At 44.7% G+C, this 23230-nt stretch overlaps 1 protein-coding gene across 6 annotated transcripts in view; it reads left to right on the forward strand.

Annotated features, from left to right (window-relative positions):
- Positions 1-23230, forward strand: part of LOC131402214 (ral-GDS-related protein-like) — a 353959-nt gene that overhangs the window by 198675 nt on the left and 132054 nt on the right. For 3 of the 6 annotated variants that reach the window (XR_009218413.1, XM_058537092.1, XM_058537094.1), the window contains exon 1: positions 10570-10690. The exons of the other annotated variants lie outside the window; for them this stretch is intronic. The gene's annotated coding sequence lies outside the window, so the exon portion shown is untranslated. Of the gene's footprint in view, positions 1-10569; positions 10691-23230 lie in introns of those variants that run through there. 6 annotated transcript variants of the gene reach the window in all.

Raw genomic sequence — 23230 nt, forward strand, 5'->3', positions numbered from 1 at the left:
TTCCAAGTAGGGTAATAAGCTTCTTGTCTACAGACACTATATCCTATAACCCCCGTTTTCCCCAGGATATTACATATTCTGTATACATAACAGACACACAATGAGTACTAAGGAACTGATAAATAAATGGCAAGCAATAGGATATATTGGAGTACATGAGGAAGCCATTTGGGGTAAAACTAATTTGGCCGGAGTTTGTTTTTACAAAGGGGCCTGTCGCCTGCATTGTGTATCTGCTTTCCCATGTCCCAAAGAGAAGAGAATATGCCCTTAAGATAAGGATGCCCTCATTGGCAGAACCTTAAGGATGAGCATTTCTCCCTAAGCTAGGACTTGGTTGCTGCAGTCATCCTGTGACCACCCAGTTTGAGACAACAGACCTGACACCAGCCAAGCCCATCGAGACAGCAGACCTGCTCCCTGCTGTGTCCATCAATAGCTATTCTGGCAGGGCAGTCTGACAGGGTGATCTTGTCACTATAGTAAAAGGGACATTACAATCCTATGTGATACATGCTCTTTGACATCATATAACTGCTCTGTACACCCCACTTCGTTGATGCCCTTCCTTCCTTAGGGAAGGAAGGCCCTGGCCATGGTCCTCAAAAGGCGGCTCATAATAAACTCACTCCAATTTTGATTTATACATTGATTATGGATTATTTACGTAGACATTTGTTGGTGTAGTCATGGCAGGATTTCAGAGAAACCCACCAGAGACCACCTGGAATCTACACTGAACTGGCATTGGGTACCAATAGGGGCCCACTGTGCCCTCCAGATCACTGCATTCTTCAGGTGACCCCAGTGAGTTCTCCTGAAACCTGGACCTCCTTATTGTAAGTCAACAGTTCAGAGTTTATTTGAGCTGTTTTCAAGGCTTAAGGCTAGGTGTCTTAAGGGGGTACTGGTACATTCCCTAGGTCAGAGGAACCTAGGGCGGAATTCCTAGGAACGAGAAACCCAGGGGGAATTTCCTTGACCAGGGGAGCCTAGGGGGCACTTTTGGAGTGAATGGGGGAGGCTGACCTTTTTAATTTGGCTTAAAATTGGGAAGAATTGTGTTTATAAGGTCTGAACAAAATTGCTTGATAGAGAAATGAGAGACTGAATCTGTTCAGCTCCGAAAAAAAGGGACATTGCTCCTCCCGGCCTTTTGGGCATTCTCAGACCTGAAGCTGTAAAACTGCTAGAAGAAAACATAGGGAAGAGGCTCCTCCACGTTGGTCTTGGCAATGATTTTGTGGATATCCCACCAAAACTGCAAACAACAAAAGAAAAAATCAACAAATGGGACTACATCAAACTTAAAAGCTTCTGCCCAGCAAAAGAAACAACCAACAAAATCAAAAGGCTGGGAGAAAAGTTTTACAAACCATGTATCAGATAAAGAGTTAAATATCTAAATTTTATAAAAAATTTATACAACCCATAACAAAATTTATAAAGAACTCATACAACGCAATAACAAAAAAGCAATCCAATTGAAAAATGGGCAAAGGACTAAGTAGACATTTGTCCCAAGAAGACATCTAAATGGCCAACACGTACATTAGAAGGAGCTCAATTGTCACTAATCATCAGGGAAATGCAAACCCAAAGCACAAAGAGCTATCACCTCACACCTGTAAGGGTGGTGATCATCAAAGTGACAAGAGATAATAAGTGTTGGCAAGGATGTGAAGAAAAGGAAACCCTTGTGTGCTGTTCATGGGGATTTAAACTGGTGCAGCCACTATGGAAAAGAGAGTGGAGGTTCCTGAAAAAATTAAAAATAGATACACTTCAGTGTATTTATCCGAAGAAAATGAAAACACTAACTTGAAAAGATATATGCACCCCTGTGATTATTACAGAATTATTTATAATAGCTAAGATATGGAAACAACCTAAATGTCCATCAATAGATGAATGGATAAAGAAAACGTGGTATGGGCTGGCCTGGTGGCATAGTGGTTAAGTGTGTGTGCTCTGCTGTGGCAGCCCGGGGTTCAGATCCCTGGCGCGCACTGCCTCACCGCTTCTCAGGCCATGTTGTGATGCAGTCCCATATAAAGTGGAGGAAGGTGGGCACGGATGTTAGCACAGGGCCAGTCTTCCTCAGCAAAAAGAGGAGGATTGGCACATGTTAGCTCAGGGCTGATCTTCCTCACAAAAAAAAGGAAAGAAAATGGGGTATATACTTACAATGGAATATTATTCAGCCATAAAAATGAAAAAATCTTGCCATTTGCAATGTCATGGATGGACCTTGAGATCATTATATTAAGTGATATAACTGAGACAGAGAAAGACAAATACCATTTGATCTCAGTTATACATACAATCTGGCTCTGCAGTTTCTCACCAAACTGCCACTGGCAGGCCGAGTCAAGTACCAGTTTTCTTTAGTGAATCCAAGGGGATGCCTCTCAGAAAAGGCTTTTAACTGCAGTGTGTCTTGGAATTTATGTGTGAGACAGTCTTAATTCCTAGAGCTGAGAGAGGTTCTGCACGGTCTCAGATCCAGAAATGGAAGACAGAGATAGTTTGGCTCAGCTCTAGGGACAAGACTCTAAGGGCTCTGCAGTTTCTTGCCAAACTGCCACTGGCGGGCTGAGTTGAGAACTGGCTTTCTTTAGTGAGTCCGAGGGAATGACTCTCAGAAAAGGCTTGTAACTGCAGTGTGTCTGGGAAGTTATGTGTGAGAGAGCCTTAATTCCTAGAGCCGAGGGAGGTTCAGGTCAGTCTCCATTTTAGGAATGGAAGACAGGGATAGTTTGTCTCAGCTCTAGGAATAAGCCTGTAAGGGCTCTGCAGTCTTCCTGCCAAACTGCCACTACCAGGCTGAGTGGAAAATGGGCGTTCTTTAATGAATCCGAGGGCATGCCTCTCAGAAAAGGCTTGTAACTGCAGTGTTAGTGGTGGCTGTGTGCCTTGGCAGTTCTGGTGAATGGCTGAAATTCAGTGTTCAGATTATTCAATGTTATGATTTGGGATGTTCAAACAGAAACGGAACCCCCTGTTCTGTGCCCAGATGGGAATTTATAGAGATATCATGAAGAGAAGTTCAAATTCAGATACAAAATTCTGTTGATTTTCTATATACCAACAAATAATTGGAATATGAAACAATACCGTTAACAGCACACACACATACACAAAGAAATCCTCAAGTGTAAATCCAATAAAATATTTACAGATATCTGTGGAAAAAAATATGAGACACTCTTAAAAACAATAAAGGAAAAATAAATCGATTGAGATATATTCCTTGCTCATGATCAAAAGTCACAATATTATTAAGATGTCAATTCATCTTAAATTGATCTAAAGATCCAGTGCAATTCCAATAAAAATCTCACCAAGCTATTTTGTAGATATTGAAGAACTCATTTGAAACCTTGAGTGGTCTAGACAATCCTGATGAAGAACAAATTGATGAACTCACACTTCTCAATGTCAAGATTAATTACAAAGTCAAGAGACTGTGATATTTTACAATACTACAATAATCAAGAGACCGTGATTTTTTTTTTATAATTTTATTTATTTATTGTTTTCCCCCAAAGAACCAGTAGATAGTTGAATGTCATAGCTGCACATTCTTCTAGTTGCTGTATGTGGGATTCAGCCTCAGCATGGCCGGAGAAGCCATGCATCGGTGCACGCCCGGGATCCAAACTGTGATATTTTAAAATGAATGGGGCTGGCCCCATGGCTTGGCGGTTGCGTACACGCGCTCCGCTGCTGGCGGCCCGGGTTCGGATCCCAGGCGTGCACCGAAGCACTGCTTCTCTGGCCATGCTGGGGCGGCGTCCCACGTGCAGCAGCTGGAAGGATGTGCAGCTGTGACATACAACTGTCTACTGGGGCTTTGGGGGGAAAATAAACAAATAAAAATTAAAAAATAAATAAAAAATAAAATGAATAGACATAGAGGTAAATGAAAAAGCACGGAAAGTCCACACACAGACCTCTGCAAATACAGACAACTTGATCTTGGTCAAGACAATAAATGCACTCCAACATAAAAAATAATAGTCTTTTAGGTCTTTAGTCATCATCAACCATGGTGATGATAAAAAAGGACGACCCTATGGAAATAAATGAACCAAGACACCAACTTTGCACCTTAGACATATATTTTCTAAAAATCACTCATCAACTTAAATATAAAATGTAAAACTGTAAAAATCATACTGGGAAACAGGAGAAAATCTTCATGATATACAGTTTGATGATTAGTTTTCATATACAACACAAAAAGCACAATCCATGAGGAAAATAATTGATCATGTGGACTTGGTTAAATTTAAACTGTCCAATCTGGGAAAGGCGGCATTCACAGAGTGGAAATACAAACTCCTGACTAGGATAATACATTTGTAAAACACATATCTGCAGAAAGACCTGTATGCAAAATATTCAAAGAACCAATCAAATGCTGCAACAAGAAAACAAACTCCCGAAATTAAAATAAATAGACCAAAATGTGAATACACAAGTTACCAAAAATATATATATACATGGCAAATAAGCAAATAAAAATTGCTCAACAACAAGGAATTATTGGAAAATAAAATGCATTGTGCATTAAGAAAAAGCAAATTAAAACACCAATGAGATACTCTACTCTTCTAGTAGAATAGCTAAAAAACAAAAACTGACAATACCAATTACTGGTGAGGGGTTAGGACAATAAGAAATCTCATTCACTGCTGATGGGAATACACACAATACAACCTCTTAAGAAGACATCTTGCTAATTCTTGTGAAGCTAAATATAGTGTCACTATATGGTGCACCAATTGTGCACCAGTGTATTTCTCCAACTACTGTGAAAATATACATCCACACACAGACCCCTAAGAACATCTAAATAGCAGCTTTATTCACAGTGGCCAAAACCTAGAAGGAACCAATATGTCCTTTAACAAGTGAATGACACCCAAGCGTGGGACACTGAGTGAAGACACTTGAGGCACACATGGGCTACAGGCACAGGGTAAGGAAACACACGAGTTCAGACAAGGGCTAGAGGAACAGTAGATGAAAACACTGGTTGTCTAGATAGGCTGGAGGCACAGAGAATGTAGACAAACACGAGCTGGCATGGGCTGAAGCACAGCGGACAGGCACACTCAGGGGTGGAAAGGGATGCAGACACATGGAGTGAGAGAGACATGTGAGGTCTGGTATAAAATGTGGGCACAGGAGATAGAAACACTCGAGGAAATGTATGCGCTGCAGGTACATGAGAGAATTACATTAGTTGTCTGACATGGGTTTTAGAGAGAGGGGTTGGAAACTCATATGGGTTGGCAAGGGCTACAGGAACAAGGAATGGAGAATTTTGAGAGGTGGTATGGACAGAGGGGAGAGAAAATCTTGACAAAACAAAAGGGCAGACATGGGCTGCAGTCATATGAGATGGTGACACTCGACACAAGATATGAGCTTCAGATAGAGGGACGGAGACACACAAAGGCTGGTATGGTTGCAGACCATGGGCTGGAGACGTTATGGGGCAGACATGGCTTGCAGCACAGAGTTTAGTAATACACTAGGGAAAACAAAAGATACCAGCTACATCTGTGTGTAGCCTTAAATGAATGTATGAGTATGGAAGAAAGACAGGAAATCCACAATCTCAGCTTCTGTCCCAAGAATTAAAAGAGAATAACACTGGAAAAAATACAGATAGGAAACAATAATAAAGATAAGAATCAATGAAATAGAAAAATACTAAAGAAATAAATCAGGCTAAAAGTAGTTATTTTTAAAATATTAATAATGTTAATAAACCACTAGCAACACTGATTAAGGAAAAGAAAAAGAAGTGAAACACAAATGACCAGTATCAGAAATCAAATAAGAAGTATTGTCTACAGAGTGCTTAGATCTTAACGAGATACACCATTTTGTGAAATACTTAGCACTACAAATTAGACAGCAAAGGTCAAAATTCACTTTATAAAAAACCCATATACTGAAACTGACACACAAAAAAACATAAAATAGGAAAACTGACATATCTACTAAATAAATTGAATTGTTAGAACGTCAAGCCAACTAACCAACAAGAACAACAAACACTTTTCACAAGCAAAACTTTAGGTCTGGGATCATTAACTATTCCAGACAGTAGAGGGAGGGAGGAAGGAAAGGTTCAGATTCCAGATTAGACTGAACACAAAAGTAGTATAGATTTTATTCACATTGAGTACAGTACAAAGATGATTCTTTATCACACAGGACCTCTGAAGTCACCTTTCCACTATACTACCCAATAAATTGAACCTAGAGAAGAACTGGAGAAAAAAAGCACAACACTTAATAAATATTTTTAACACAGTAAAGAAACTGAGGTTATCTAAACAGAAGAGGAAAAGGTTAATAGGTGACAATTACCGTCTTCAATGTATGAGGAAGTCCAGAGAAGGCTAACTTTAAAAAGTGGATATAAAGTGAAAATTATTTAAATAACATGAAGAAAAATTTTATCATATGGCAAAGTAATATAGCAGACAATCAACCAATCAATAAAAAACCAATTAATTAATGTATATCATTGATTAGAGATATTAATATTCAACAGAACTAGTTTCTGGAGGTTGTGGAGTTTTTGTCCCTGGAAACTTCTCAGAAACAAACATTAAGCCATTTGTCCTGGATAGACTTTAGACCTTCTCCTGCTGGGGTTCACGACCCCTTCAAGTTTCTTCTGTAATTTTAATCTACTGCTAAATTAAATGAGAGAAGGCATGGTGAAGTCAAATATGAGTGTGGTCTGGGGGATTCATTAGAGGAGTGGTGGAGAAACAGTGAACACACATGGGATGCCATAGGGTTCTGAGAAGCAGAGGAATAAAAGTATGTAAAGGGCTTGAGACATATTAGGTCCTCAGTAAATAACCATTGTTATCACTAATAATTTGTTTCCAATAGTGTAGATAAAAGAAAGTTGGCTATTCTGTCAAAAAAAATCTTACTCAAAAATGTCTTAATTGACTGAAGATTAAATAATCAAAGCTGGCTTTGTTTTTAATATTCTTTTCTAGCCAGGTAGGGGTCAAGGGAAGCAAGCAAAGGAATTGGGCGACACTTAGGAGAGTCACAAACCTTGAACTTAGCGTAATCTTTGCTTTAGTCTCTTACAATTCAGGAGCCTCTAGATCCAAATGCCAACACATTGAAGTTGTTGGTGAATCTTGATTAAGATTTTGATAGTTTTGGCTGTCTGCTCAAGGAAAGCATCCTTTGAAACCTAAGGTTTCTAAGTCGGTGGTTCTCAATGTGTAGCTGGTTCAGGAGCATCACCTAGGAAATGGTCAGAGACGTAAATTCTCGGGTCCGCCATCCTACTGGATCACAAACTCTGGGATGGGCTCAGCATTCTGTGTTGTAGGGGACCTCCACACAGTTCTAATGCACACTGGAGTTTGAGAACCACTGTCTTAGGAGAAGCCAGTCCTAGGTACAACATAGGGTTAGCAAGGACTCCTCTCTCACGAGGGCTTCTCCTGAGGCCCCATGGACAAAATAAGGATTCTTTTTTATGGTTCTTTTTATAGGAAGAACTATCCGCTCAACTCCAGGCAGCCTTCTTCAGGAATTTTTCCAATACAACCAGGAGGTCTGAAATTTGGATTCAAAAAAGAAAAAAATACAAAAAATTGGTTCAACGTTCAAGAAATTTTCCTGCTTCAGATTGAGGGTGGAGAAGTAGCTGAAATAGAGAAAATTTTCCCAGAACACTGATCTATCATTTCTTGATGGAAACCACTGACTTCTTTCAGTGGAACTAAACAATGACCAGGAAGGTTATGGTTAGTCTGATGTGTTAGAGGAGAAAGCACAAAGAGGAAAAAAAAAAAAAAGGAGAGAGGGAGGGTGAGGAAGGGAGATAGAAACAGCGACCATCAGTCAGAGGTAGTGAGAGGCGGGGTAAAGGAATAGAAGATGCAGAGGGAGAGAAGCAGCTGCCGCTCGGTAGGAAACACACCTGTTGATACTGTGCACGTGTGGCTTTCATAGAAAGGTGTAAGGTTTCTAAAAAGCAAAGAAAATAAAAACAAATCCACCCAATATAGTAATTTGTCCTAAATATTAATTGATCAGGTCTGATCACGCTGATGTCTTCCTTCTCCTTTATTTCATTCCTGTCTCAAAGTCTATGTCCTGCCCTTGTCTAAGGCTTCAGAAACACACCACAATTCAAACTTTCACAAGGTGAACTGTTTAAATCATTTCACCTTCTTCTTTCCTTGCCCTTCTGCACAAAATAGATGCCTTACACTGTTAAATTACCTTTCAGTGCCTTTCAAAAAAACTTTAAAAAATTTGATTCTTAAAAGTACAGTTTTAGATTTACAGATAATTGAACAGAGAGTACATAGCGTTCCATACACCCACCGCACTGCCCCCTCCTCTCCTCCAAGCCCCATCTCCCCTATTATTAACACCTTGCATTAGTGTGATACATTTGTTATAATGAATGAACAATATTGATACTTTGTTATGAACTACAGAGCCTAGTTTGAGGGTCACTCTTTGTGTTGTACTGTTCCATGGGTTTTGACACACATATAGTGACATGTAGCCACCATTATGTACAGAACAGTCTCACTACCCTAAAAATCCTCTAAGCATCAGATTAGCTGTTAATGGCTTTTTAAAATATTAAGTTGTCAGAATAACGTAAATTTTTACGATGAAAAATGTTCCACAGGTGCTAAGTTTTGTTAGTCTCACTATTATGATCACTATTAGAAATAATGGAAAAAAAAGAATCCCTATATAAATAGTAAAAATCATAGAATTTGAAAGATAAAAAGATCTTGAAGATGAGGAAACCCCATATTCTTCAAGACCCTGCCCTCCAGTCTCTCACCTTTCTGTGTCATTTATCTGCCAAATCCACTGAGGAGAAAGAAAGACATCGATAAAGAAAAACAAAGCAAAAAACAAATTTTGGTTCTAAGTGGTCCTCTTGAGCCCAATTTAATCAAATACGGATTCTTTTTTATTGCCTATTTGCATCAGGAACATAATTACTAGCTGGAGCCTAATTTGAGAACATTCATTATGAATGAAATGTCATATCTAAGAACAGAATGGAATTCACTGAGGCTTTATTCTTGGAACATTTGTAGGATTAAGTCAGGACACACTGTGAGAGTGATAAATAAGTTCTGTATATTTTTCTTCTCCAAGACCATGGATTTCAGCCACACTTTATACCCATGTACTTTGCAACAATGAAAAACAATTAAACAATGACCTTGAATATTTAGCCCTCAGATTCATTAGTCTTTAAAATATAAATTGAGCAATTTAAATGTAGATGACTGAAAGACTATGGAGATTTCTAGAATGTCACATTAGGTCCTTTAGAAGTGAAGAATTGACTCTATAAAACATTTCTATTCCTTGTCATACCTTGACAATCGTGCTACTGTGACTGTTTAAAGAGGATAATGCCAGGCTTTACTTTAATTTACACGTTTTTAAGTACGTGTACTTAATATTTCTCAGTCTCTTGAAAACTTTTATCATTAAACTCAAACTTCATTTAAATCACCAGACCTATTTGATGAAGTCAACATGATGATTTACTTGCAAACTCCTCAGAAAATTACTAATTTAACCTTACTTTGGATGATCCATTCTAGAACTCAAACTGGATTTGCCAGGCCCCTCAGAACGGCTCATAGCTCTGTGTTTGTACATTTATCTGGGAAGATGTCAACTAAGGGTAATTGTTCTTCCCAGATGCTTTCTTTACCTCAAACAGCAATACTTCCAAAGTTTAAATGAAAATGTGGACAATTTGGTGAAAACCAAGTGACTTGTTTGTTTTAGCATGCCAATGAGATTAAGAAAATAAGTATTTTAATTATTGTTATTGATTATAAAAATCAGAAGAAAACAAACTTCTTTGTCCAAAGACATTTCTGCAAGTGAAATTGTCTAAAAAACTGACAGCTTGCCTCCTCTTTTAACCACGAAACCATAAGAAATGTAATACCGTGGGCAAACACTTGAGCATTGTCACCTGCACAACTCCCCAGCGCTGTCACCCCATCAAGGCCACAGATCAGGGTGAGGAGTTGGCGGAGGGGAGACGGCTTCACACTCAGCGTCTTTCCTTCCTGGGTCAGAACTCAGTACCAGCTGCTCGCTGTCTAGTCTTCTGGGGAAGCAGAGAATTCTTCTGGGGACACGACACACTTCAGGTGTTAAGAATGTCATCATTCTTTTTTAAACAAATGTTAGATCATGTGACGCACTTCTCAGGACAGGAGGAGCCGCCTCAAGGGAAGGCAGATCTTCTCCAGGAGCTGACGGTCATCCAGGGAGAGCAGAGTCAAGGGCTGCAAAGCGCCAGCCCGCTCCTGCTCGCGTCTCATGGACACCTCGGTAACCACGCGCCCATGCCCAGGCCGTGCCCCCGCCCAGCCGTTCTCATTGTAGCCTCAGAGGCCCGCGCATGCGCAGAACCGGCGCTCAGAGCGGCAGAGGGGCCGCGAGCTGGAGAGCTGCGTGACGCGTGCACTGGAGGCAGGGTCCCTGGTGCGGAGGAGGCGGCTGCGCTGGTTTGTGTGTGGGGATTGGCAGTTTCTGGATCCTTCCTCCAGGATTTTCAGCGCTGTGGAGCTCTCCTTTCTGCAGTGTGGAGGAGCGCTGGGCAGGAGGCAGCGCCGAGGTAGGCGGTGGGTGGTGGGCGGCGGGCTCCGCGAGGAGATCGCCGCCGCTGATGGCGGGAGCGCGGTGGGGGGGGGGTCGGCGGATGGGGACGGGGCTGCTGGCGGGCTGCCTCAGGCGGGGGAGCCAAACCTCTGTCCCTTGGAGGAGCAGAGGAGCGTCGCCTGGCCCGCGGGCCCCTTTGCCTTGGCGGGGCCCCACCTCGGCAGGGCCTCCTGCCCACCCAGCAGAGGTGCAGGGGGCGGCATGGAGTCGCCTGCCCTCTGTGTGCGCCCTTGAGTTCGCGCTCCCCCAGGACCCCTTCTAGGCCAGGTCGCGACATCCCGGGGTGAACACTTTCCTTCAGAAGACAGCCAGTGGTCAGCGCTCCTCTGCCTGACTCCGCGCAGGCTATTGGGCTCCTCACTGCGTTCTTTAAACAAATAAACGTTCCTACTTCCTTGGGACCACCTTTATAGAAAAGCCTAATCCCATTAATGGTTTCTGATAATTGACTCTATATTTGCAAGGGGAACTTTGAAGCCTGTGAATTATTGTAAACTGCATTTAATGAAAGGAGCTTCAAACAATCCTTGGTGAAAATTATGTAACTTCCTAATAATAACTCACCTTTGGTTAAGATAGACTGATGACTGATCAATTGATGATTGACATAATGTGTATGGAATTTAGGTTTCAGTGGAAAGGTTTTTCTTGGCAGTTGGTGCTAAAATTAAAATCGGATAAGGAGGAGGTTTTTAGAAGTAGTATGTAGTGTGTGTTTTGTCTCCGTACTCATTTAGAATCGTAAGAATTTAGATTTGGAAAGCCCATAGAACAAGAATTTTGAAATTTTGATTTGACTGACATGGTGAAAGGTCAAAAGGCCAAATACTGTAGGATTTCATTTATATGATATTCTAGAAAAGATAAACCATAAAGAAAGACAACAGATCGTTAGTTGCCATTAGTTTTAATATTTAGTTAATTATTTAATTTAATAGTTTAATCATTAGTTTTAATATTTCTGATTAAAAAAATACATTTTAATGATAACTTCCTAATTATGCTTTTGGATGATTACAGAAGTTAATAACCTATTAAATTCTGCAGTAGGAACAAATGACTTGTTATTGGTGTCTTTGAAGTGTAAGTATTGGTGGTACTGAAATTTTTAACTAAGCTTTTTGGATTCTGAACTACTGGTTTTTTTACTAGATCATGTTGGACGTGGCATATTACAAGTTTCAAAAGGCTCTTTAAATTATTGTAGCAGGCTGAAGCTATTAAATTGTAATGTAAGAGCTTTATAGATGAAACAGGCAAAATACAAAAAGCCATTCATCATTTTATCTTTGTTAAAAAATCAAGTAAATCTTATCATATACATGAATGACTTTTGGCTAGACAGTCCTGAACTTGACAAGATGGACTCATTAGTATGGGGAACTTGTTTTGGAATGTTAAAATGGGAGAAGATATATTAGTTTTACCTGAGGGTGACCCGAGTCAATGTGGTGGGTTTAGCTGCTTATATGCTCTTTCTGAGTTACGATCTTGATTAAACAGCTGGTCATAGACATACCAAGAAATTTGGACCATTTTATGTATCAACATATTAAGAAGTCCTATTTCTCTGATAGTTTCTGATTTCAGGGTGTCTGGGAAGAACAGTTTCTCAACATAGGTACTTTGGAATATAATTTTTGATAGTTGGCTTATTGAATCATAGAATCGTGGAGATGGAAATAATTTTAGTGGTTGTAGAGCCTAAACTCTTCATTTTCCACGAAATGGAAAGTGAGGTTTCTTGAGTTAAGTCATCCATAGTCTGACTGCTACTTAGTGACAGAGTTGGAAGTAAATGCTCGGATGCTTGTCTCCAGATTCTTAGTACAGTGCTCTCTGTGCTGTATGCATACTATTAAGGAGACAAACTAATGAGTTGCCTTCTCAGATCATATATGTAGCCAGCAGGGTTGATTCTTTCCCATATGCATTTTTTCCTTTCTTTTTAAAATAACTACTAACTACAATTAATTCATTCTCCTACCATGTCTAATGACTATCCTTATGTGTGTCTCCTCGAGCACACATGGATTCCCTAGAATGGACACCTGCCTGTGAGTGGATTGCTGGGCCAAAGGCTGATGTGCATCGGCAACTTGACGAGCTGCAGCCAAATCATCCTCTGAAGTTTTAACAATTTCCATTCCCACCAACAGTGTATGGGTCATCCTTGCCCTGGGAATTGTCAGATTGGCATTGTCAGATTTTTAAAGGTTTGCCAATCTGATGGGTGAGCAATGATGTATTTGTTTTCCTCTTGTTACAACTGTTTTGACAAATGCAGAGAGCTGTGCCACTACCACATTCAATATACAGAACAGTTCCAGCACCCAGAACTCCCTTCAGCTGCTCTTTTGTAGTCAACTCTTCCCCCACCCTTAACCCCTGGAGACTAACGATCTGCTGTCTTTCCCTATGGTTTGTCCTTTCTAGAATATCATATAAATGGAATTCTACAGCATTTGGCCTTTTGAGTCTGGATTCTTTCATTTAGCACAATACATTCATTTTAGTGTTCATCCATGTTGTTGCCTGTATCAGCACTTCCCTCTGTTTTATTGCTGAATGTAGTATCCATTGTATGAATGTACCACAGTTTATCCATCCACCAGTTGAAGGACATTTGAGTTATTTTCAGTTTTGTCTTTTTTGACTATGAATAAAGCTGCTATAAATCTTTGCAAACAAGTTTTTGTGTGAACATAAGTCTTCTTCTCTTGGGTAAGCACTTAAAAGTGGAATTGCTGGGTCACATGGTATGTGTATGTTTAACTTTATTTTAAAAACTGTTTGTGTAGCAAAGTCATGGCCCACAAATGTGTCTTAATCCCTGGAACATAGGAATATATTAGTTTACTTGCCAAAGGTGAATTAAATTTGCAGATGGAATTAAGGTTGCTAATCAACTGACTTCAAAATAGGGCGATTATCCTGGATTATCTAGGTGGGCCCAGTGCATCACAAAGGCCCTTAAAAGGGAAAGAGAAGCAGCAGAGTAGAAAAAGATGCAACAAGGGAAGCAGGGCCAGAGAGATGCAGAGTTTCTGGTTTTGAGGGTGGAGGAGGGGGGCCACAGCCTAAGGAATGTGGTTGTCTCTAGAAGCTTGAAAAGGCTAGGAAATGGATTAACCTTTAGAGTCCCCCAAAAAGAACCCAGCTCTGCCAACACCTTGATTATAGTCCAAGGAGACCCGTGTCAGACTGTTAACCTACAGAACTGTAAAACAATAAATCTGAGTTGTTTTTAAGCCATGAAATTTGTGCTAATTGGTTACAGCAGCATAACAAACTCCACTTTAAAACTGTTTTCCAAAGAGGCTGAACCACTTTGTGTTCCCACCAGCAATGTAGGAGTGTTCCAGTTACTTTCCATCCTCATTAACACTTGGTATGGTCAACCTCTTTAATTCTAGTCATTCTAATAGGTACGTAGCAGTATGTCAATGTGGTTTTTATGTGCATTTTTCTCATGATTAATGACATTGAGCATCTTTTCATGTGCTTATTTGCCATCTGTGTATCGTCTTTAGTGAAGTCTCCAAATCTGTGCCCATTTTAAACTTGGATTTTCTTATTGCCGAGTTTTGAGAGTTCTTTATAGTCCTGTCAGATATGTGATTGGCAAAAGTCTTCTTCCAGTCTGTGGCTTGCCTTCTCCATCCTCTCACCAGTGTCTTTGGAAGGTCTGTGTAATGTAACTCGAGAGGATCTACATGAACTTGTCTTCCTTCCTTGGGAAACAGAGTGAGGTTGGAGCACCTGAGTCCAATCAGACGTTGATCAGAGTTGGGGCCGGGTCTCACTTTTAGTAAACCCAGCCCTTCCGCTTTCCCCTGTTCCTGTTTGCTGTGCTCCTCTCCCTCTGGTTCTAAGTCTGGTAGATCTCTGTCTCCTCTGGTTTGGGAGCCCACAGAAAATTCAGCTATGCCCTTCAGACATCTCAGCGCAGTTCTCCAACCTCCTACCTTACATCGCTTCACAATATGGCACATTCCCTGAAGGTCAGACTAATAGTATGTTTGGCTTCGGCCACTTCCACCACTGCTGGAGGTTTCACTTTGCTTCGTGGAAGCTTTTGGCCTAGTTCCCCAGATTCCTGTGTTGTACCAAAACTTAGCACAGGTGCTGTGAGGAAGAGCAGTTTGTGTGTCTGAAAGCCCTCAGGTTTCCTCTGCCACACCAGTCCTGCAGAATCACTACAAGTTTGGCTAGTTTCTCTTTTCCCTAGCCGAGACTCGGGCTGAGCAAGCCAGATCCTCGGCAAGCACTCAGAATCAGAAAACGCCTGCAGGAGAAAGAAAGATAAAAATCCTTGGTCACATAAAAGTGTTTTTCTTCTTTCTGGAATTTTAGTTGGTTGGTTCTGAAGCTCTCTGATGCTCTAAAAATATATCTATAATTTATCTGGCTGTGTCCAGTTTTGCAGCAAGTGTGCTTTCCTGTCCTAGTCTACTCTAAAACAGAAGTTGCCTTGTCATTAGTTTTTAACTCCATCAGTTATACATTGTCAATATTATTATTGTTTGGTAAAGTCATGCTTTCAATGATTTATTCAGATGTTACCCTTTTTTATCCTGATGATCCATTTTTACATCTTAGCATTTCTTCTATCAGTTTCTTTCTTCTTAAAGAAGAAAGTTTTCACTTTTTAAGTTTTTTTCCTTGAGGAAGATTAGCCCTGGGCTAACATCTGTGCCAGTCTTCCTCTATTTTGTATGTGGGTCACCACCATGGCATGGCTGATGAGTGTTGTAGATCCACTCTTGGGATCCAAACCCACGAACCCAGGCCTTGGAAACGGAGCGTGCTGAACTTAAACCACTACACCAGGTGGCTGGCCCCCTTAAAGTATATTCTTTAGAAGATCCTTAATGAGCATTTGTTGGTGGTAATACCCTTAGTAAATGTTTGCATAAAAATATCTTTAAGTCACCCTAGTTCTTGAGGTATGGTTTGATTGGATATACACTGAAAGTTCTTTTCTCTCTGTACCTGGAAGATTTATTCCAACTCTCTTTTGCCTTCCGTTGTTAAGAAATGTATCATAGGTCTAAATGTAAGTCTCTGTAAGTGTTCTGTTCCTCTGTGGAGCTTCGAATATCTTCTTTTGTATTTAGTGTTCTTTGGTTTCCCTGGATGGATCTGGCTCTAGATTTTTTTTTTTTTTTTTAGTTGTGCTTGAGATGTATTCAGCTGCCTGTATCTAGAGTAGGAGTCTTTTATCAATTCTGTAAATTACTGTTATTATGTCTGAATATTCCTTTAAATCATATATATATTTATATTATTTAATTCAAATATATATAAACATACTTATACATATTCATTATATATTCATTAAATATATATTTATATTATTTAACTCTATTATTCAGTCTAGTGATTTGTATTATTCAAAAAATATACATATATTATTTATATATGTAGATTCCTGTACTTACTGTTTGTACTGGGAGAAACACAGAAGAGATAGAAACAGACTGGATTAGTCTTGTCTGAACTCCTATCACGTAGGACTTGAATCATTCAACAAATGAGCCATTAATGGTGGTATAGCCGCCACTATACACAGGATCACTTCTCCTTCCTTACCATCGCCTCCCCTCTGTGCTCCCACTCTAGTTCCAGGGCAAGTTACCTGTGGCTCCTGAGTGCTGCTCCTTGGCCTGGAAGGGCCTTCCTTCACCCCATCCACCCTGTGAGCTCACCTTACCCTTCAAGACTCGACTCCAGTGATGCCTCCTTGGGAAGCCCTCCCTGACGTTCTATCTCCCCAGACCTGCTCTAGGCCACCACCCTGCCTCCTGCCCACGTCCATCACTGCCTGGCACCTTGCTGGGCCCCCTTGTCTGGACTTCATGTCCAGCCCAGCCCCTCAGGAGGGGAGGAAATGCTTAGGCTCAGGGCAATGGAGCAGATTCCTGGACTGTGGTGACACTGCCCACCCCAGGAGAGGTCATTCTTTGGGCCTCTTCCAGCTTGGGCCCAATGCAGCTCAGGGGGAGCCAGGACACAGGGAGGCTGGCTCTGGGCTCAGCAGATCACAGGGTGGGCCTAGGGAAAAGGCACAGGGGGCCACACAGAGGGGCTTGGGGCAAAACTCCAAGTCGACGATACCCTTGCTAAGGGCAGCAGGGGCCAAAGGCAGCTGCGCAGGCCGCAGGACGTCCTGGCGAGTCTTTCATCTGCTCAGAGAGTCCCAGGGCTGGATACAAGGAACTCAGGAGGCCCATCTGAGGTGGAGGTCACCTCGGGGGCATGCAAGCAGAAGCTGAGGGTCCCACAGCAAGTGGAATCTGAAGAGGTGACCCTCAAACTCCTTGCGGCTCTAACGTCTCCGAGTTGGAAGTCAGTCTCCTCAGTCACAGCCTCTAGCTGCCCCCTCACAGGGCTGTGCCTCCCAAACACCGCTCCCAAGGAGAGTGGAGGCTGAGGGTGAAGGCAACCTCCTACCCGTGAGAACCGTTGGGATCACAGCCTCCCGCAAGGGGCCAAGGATGATGAGAAAGGGACAGAGGGACTGACACACACGACTTCCCCTCGGATGCTGAACATGCTTGTGATTCACCAGACCAATCAGTATCTGTCCCCATCCTCCACTCGTCTCTCCCCAAAAGGACATGTCAGTGTTTACTATGACATCCACAGACACATCAAGGGCATCTGGGAAGAATCATGTGTACATCTGGAGAGAAGGGCACTGTGAAAACCAGCAATATCTGCATCCATGTGTGCAGATACTGACATCCACATACAGCTGTCACATTCCTCCAGCAGCCCTGGAATACTCTGCAATCACGCTGGCAGATTTTGGCACATGGTAGCCAAACCAACTTGTGGTGTCCCCAAGTGCCACCACTGCTGGGGCCTACCATGAGGGTGGGAAGAGGCAGGGTGCCATGCCCCATCTCACAAAAGTCTGGCTGGTGTCCAGGAGGGTCTCACAGCCTTCGACAATCATGCCCCCCATGGCTATGTTTTCCTGGATGCTCTGTGTTTCATTTACTTCATTGTGCATTATCCTGTGGAGAGAGAAAATGTCAGAGACAGGCTGCCCCACCTCTCAGCGAGAAGGTAATGCCAGGCCTCTGGCCAGACCTAAGAAGAAAGCCTAGGATTCTCAGGTGGATCTTGTGTTCACAAAGGGGGAGAGAGCATGCATATTGAATGCCCGCTCTGCAGGGCACTCTAGGGGCATGATCTCCCATCATCATTTTGATAGCCCAAGGAGACAGGTGTTGGAAATGTAAATAGAGATTAATAGCTAGAAAGCAGGTCTGATTTAAAAGTCTGAACCACGTGGAACAGAGATGGCAAAACTGGGAGGACAGGAGTACTGGAAACAACCTTTCTTCATTACTCTGATCTCCACAACACTACTGGGCTTATCTCCATCCATAGAACTCCACCCACCCATCCTTCCTCAGGGCCTTTGCACTTAATGTCTCCACCCCTCCCCCAATGCACTTTATACAGTTGCTTCCTTAATGTTTGGGCCCTGGAATGACTTAGTTTTGGAGCACCTGGCAATCCAGCTGGCTCACGGAAAGACTGACTCCATTAGGCTCCAGCACGTCTTGGGGGGAGCAAGACACACCTTGCCTCTTAATCTAGAAAGAAGGACAACTCTCTTATTTGTCCTGTTCTGACTGCCGCAACACCCCTCCTCCAGGAGGTGGCGCCATTTAACTGCTTTTTAAAAATAGCATTGGTGGTGGGGCCGGCCGTGCCTTAGCGGTTAAGTATGCAAGCTCTGCTACCAGTGGCCCGGGTTCGGATCCCCGGTGCTCACCAACGCACCGCTTCTCCAGCCATGCTGGGGACGCGTCCCACATACAGCAACTAGAAGGATGTGCAACTATGACACACAACTATCTACTGGGGCTTTGGGGAAAAAAAGGAGGAGGATTGTCAATAGATGATAGCTCAGAGCTGGTCTTCCTCAGCAAAAGAAAAAAAGGAGGATTACCATGGATGTTAGCTCAGGGCTGATCTTCCTTACCAAAAAAAAAAAAAAAATAGCAGTGGTGGGAAAAGAAGCCTGTGAGTTACCAACTTTGCTAAGAGCCTTGGTGGGTTTTCAGGAGTCTTAGGAGGTTAGTAATCATGTGGGGAGGAGCTTCTGGAGAAATTACCCCACCTACTCCAAGAAAAGCACAAAACCTCTTATTTGTCTGCTGATGCCTCAAATTCTACAACCACGACCAGATCACCAAGAGGGCTGGTTAATGTGTGTGGTAGTAGACACTGTCCAGTTTAACCCTCCCAGCAATGAGAGATGACACTGGTCGAGCTGCATCCCTAATTAATGAACTCAGCGTGATGAGCAAATTACTGGGCCCCTCCGACCCTCAGTTTGCTCACCTGTAGAAGGTCGGAGTGAGGATGGAAGAGAATGCATTTCACTTGCTGACCTCAGGCCCAGCACATGGCAGGCGCTTGAGTAAAGGGCCGTGATCGCTGTTGCTAGTATCACTGGTTGCAAAGGTGTTATTATAAAACTATTATTATCCGTTGTTTTCTGGTTATCAGACTGGGTCATGGAGATGGGGTCTCTTCCTTAGGAGCCTCAGTCTGTCTCTCCCAGCAATGCTCTTCTCAGCAGCCCAGGCCCTAGCCCTCTTCTGGAAGGGACGGGGCACAGGGAGGCACCTTTCAAGGATATGCTAGTTCCCTGGATAGGGATTCATATTTGGAGGTGAGCAAAAGTAAGCAGAACCATTTCTTTTGACGAGGGTGGGGATTTTGCTGAGGAGGGCTGTATTTGCTACAAACAAGGGGGCGATCCCAGAGTAGCAACACTAGTTTCACTGTTAGACAAGTGCCAGCTGCAGCTGCTCAGGACTCCTGCCAGCCCCAACTGGAGTTTGTGCTGAGAGCCACACCGTCCAGGCAGCTGGGGAGGAGTTCCCAGGGCCACAGGCTCCCGGGGGAACTGGAAGTGACGACCTGGGTTACAGTGAGCCCAACAGATGAGATTCAGGAGAAAAAGCGGGACGAAGGCCAGAGGTAGGAGAGACCCAGCCCCAGGCGAGGAGTGTTTCTGAGCACAGCCAGAGAGGGTTGGTTATCTGATGGCTTCATGCCTGGCTGGGAGCTTTCCTCAGTCCCCCAAGGGGAGAGAGGAGCATGAAAGGGCTGCTGTCAGGGCGATGGGAAAACTCACTTCTGTGCCATTAAGGTTGTGTTCAGGTCAGATGCAGGTGATCAGGTGGAACAAAGGATGAGTAGGCTTTGGGAAAGGGGATCAGAATCTTAGGATAAATGCCTTGGCACCCATGTGCCTTCCTCGCAACTGCCCGCACCGGGACAGGGCATCCCACAGGGATGAGGAGCCTCGCTGGAGCCCCAAGTCTTCTCCTTGGGGAAGTGTGCAGGATTTGGCTCCTTGGGGTATGAGAGGACTGGGGTCCCCACCCCACAATGGTTTCTGTTAGTCTACAATCACGCTCTGATTACATCTGCTCCCTGAATGAACCTCCACTCCGGGGCCTGTGCTCTGCCCTAGTCCAGCTTGGTCCTCCCACTGCCAGGCTGGGAGACATGGCCCTACTGGCTGCCTTTTGCTGGACACGGGAAGACATTTAGGGCACTGAGTGGTTGGCAGGGCTGGGGACTGTACCCCACATGCTGCAGAACCACACTCCCTTGCAGCTTCTGGCAGCCCATCACTGCGTATGAGGCTGCTCATCATCTCTTGGCCTCCATAAGGTGCAGAGCCCAGGGCTCAGCTCTTGGTACGCACCTCGTTCCTGCCTAAACTCACTCCCCTGGTGATCGCACCACTCATGTGACTTTAAATACCACCTCTGACCTGATGGCTCCTGAATGGCTCACTCCCTTACACTCCAGACCCAAACGTCCTCCTCCCTTCTTGTCCTCTCCACCACTGTTGTCCATCTCAAGTTCAACACGCCCCCAGTAAAGCTCCAATGAAGCAAGAAAGACTTCCCCTCCACACCTGCCGCTCCTGCATCTTTCCCCATCTTGGTTAGCAGCAACTCCAACCTTCTGCTTGCTCAACCAAAAACTCTTGAATCACTCTTGACTCCCATCTTCTCTCTCCCCACATCTAATGCATCAGAAAATCCTGTTGTTTCCATCTTCAAAACACACCCAGAATCTGAACCTCCTGCTCACATTCATACCACCACCTGGTGCAGGCCACCGTCAACTGCTGCCTGTGCTGTTGTAGGCGCCTCCTCCCTGATCCCTCTGCTTCTGACCCGGCAGAGGAAGTTTCCCCCTGGGCTTTGGGGACTGAAAGAGGGGCAGCAGAGGGGCCTTGACTAGAGGGCTGGGGCCTCTGACACTGGACAAGTCATGGGCTTGTCCACCCATGTCACTGCCTGCTGTTGACTGCAGCCTTTGGCACTTGAAGGCCCATCACCCAGGACCCCCTCTGGGGCTCCTATACCACAGGTTGTGACACACTGGCACTGGAGAACAGAGGAAGTTGGCAGAGTGCCTGTGAGTCCCTTGGCGGATCCCCACCCTGGCAGGCGGGCCCACGTGAGTGCTCATGGCCCTTCCTCGAACCCCATCTGTGCCAGGGACAGCACACCACCCACACAATCCCACCAAGTGCCCCCTGGGCTTGAGCTATGAACTCCTCAGATTGCTCCGTGTCCCTGCTTCCAGGTGGGACAGGCTGGGGGTCCCCCAACACCCACCCCTTGGGATCCTAACCTGAACTTGACATTTTACCATCTGGGGCTCAGCAAACTCCCACTGGGGAGCATCCTCAGCCCTGGCCTGTCCACCGGGGGGGCACCTGGGAGCTGAGTTCACCCAGACAGCACCCCCAGTTTAGCCCTGGCGTTCTCCAAGCTGTTGGCTCGATGTGCTCGTGAAAAGTGGGCCAGGATCTCGTGCAGTGTCAGAATATGCCTGGGAATATGCAGCAGGGAGAGGCAGGGGGACAGGGACAGAGGCAAGGATGGGGAAGGACAGAGGGACAGGGAGACAAAGGCAAGGAGAGAGATAGTGATGAAACAAGTCAGAGATATAGCAACAATGGAGAGAGGGAGAGAGAGACACCAAGTGGATGGAGAATGGTACTCGCAGCTCCCAGCACTCCCATGAGCAGGGCTGAGGACGGACACACACAGCACTTCTGATCTCAGACTCTAACGTGGAGGCTCTTCCAGGGTCTTGTCTGGGCCAAGAGCCCAGAGCTTGAGGCTCTAAGCTGGCAAGCAGAAGGGCCTGGAGGTGGGCTCAGGACCAGGAGCTCCCCCTCACCTTCCCACACTGCCTGCTCTGTGAGGCTGGACAGGCCTGCGGTCCACTGGGTCAGGGGCTGGCTGTAACTTCATTCTCCAGGCAGCCCAGACCTGGGGACTGTTAGGGCCTGGGGCCTCCTGGCCATGGCCCCCTGGTGCCCCCAGTTGTGGCTTCCTCCCAGCTGGGGCCGTCACTGCCATGGCCCCCCAGCAGGCTCCCCAGCCATGCGCCCTCAAGGACAGGGCTAGGTGCCAGCTGGAGCATGGGGTCAGTGAGGAATGTCTCCAGAACTATCTCCTTGCAGTCAGTTTGGCCTCATAGTGCTTCAGCAGCTTGTCAAAGTCACTGTTCTGCTTGCAGTGGGCCAGGATCTGCAGGCTGTACTGGTGGCTGGAGACCAACTCCTGATAGAAATTGACCATGGGCAGCAGGATGGCCAACAGGTCTGCTCGGTGGGATGTCCCACAAGCCCTTGGTCACCCAGCCCCACCCACGGAGGTCAGGGCCAGGCTCAGAGCTCCCACCCAGAGACACCCTTGCCTTTGGGGATGACTCTGGCACCACTGCCCTATCCAGGGCCAGATAGGTGGCCTCAGGCAACAGGACAACATCAGAGTCACAGATCTTTATAGAGATGGGGCCCCGACTAGTCTGACTCTTGTGTATTGGAAGGTCGGAGGGGGCTGCTGTGGGTGCTGTGGTGTGCCTCGCCGCCTGAAGGGTCTGAAGGGCCACCCAGCTCTGGAGCTTTGGGGGGGTTGGCTGAGGTCTCTGTGGTAAGTGAATTGCAGCTCCACATCCCCTTTGGCCCTTTCCCCCCCATGAGGCCTCCCTCCCAGAGTGCCCCGCCAGTGACAGAAGTGACCCATCCGAGGTCATAAGGTGAGTCAGTAGCTGGCTTGGAGCCAGGTCTCCTGAGTCCCCCATTCCAGTGCTTCCCCCACATGACATGCCCTCCCGAGTCTCGTCCCCTCAGCTGCCTGTCCACTTATCCACGTGTCCCTGTCCTTCCATGCCTCCCAAGGTTCAGCAACTTGGGTCTGCTGCTGGCCTGCTCTGTCCCAACCTCTTGGAAACACAGTCCCCTGCCTTCCAGCCCCCGAAAGCCCAGCCAATCTCCCCAAACCTGCCCTTCAGTACTTGATTGGCAGGGATGGGTCCACTGAAACCTCTGCTTATAAACTCCATTGAAAAAGAGAAGCATGCCTCCTTTGCGATAAACCCTAAGTGGGAGCTTACACAGGACATTCCACTACCCAAGGGACGG

The sequence above is a fragment of the Diceros bicornis genome (genome assembly GCF_020826845.1).
Source record: "Diceros bicornis minor isolate mBicDic1 chromosome 32 unlocalized genomic scaffold, mDicBic1.mat.cur SUPER_32_unloc_2, whole genome shotgun sequence".
NCBI lineage: Eukaryota > Metazoa > Chordata > Mammalia > Perissodactyla > Rhinocerotidae > Diceros > Diceros bicornis.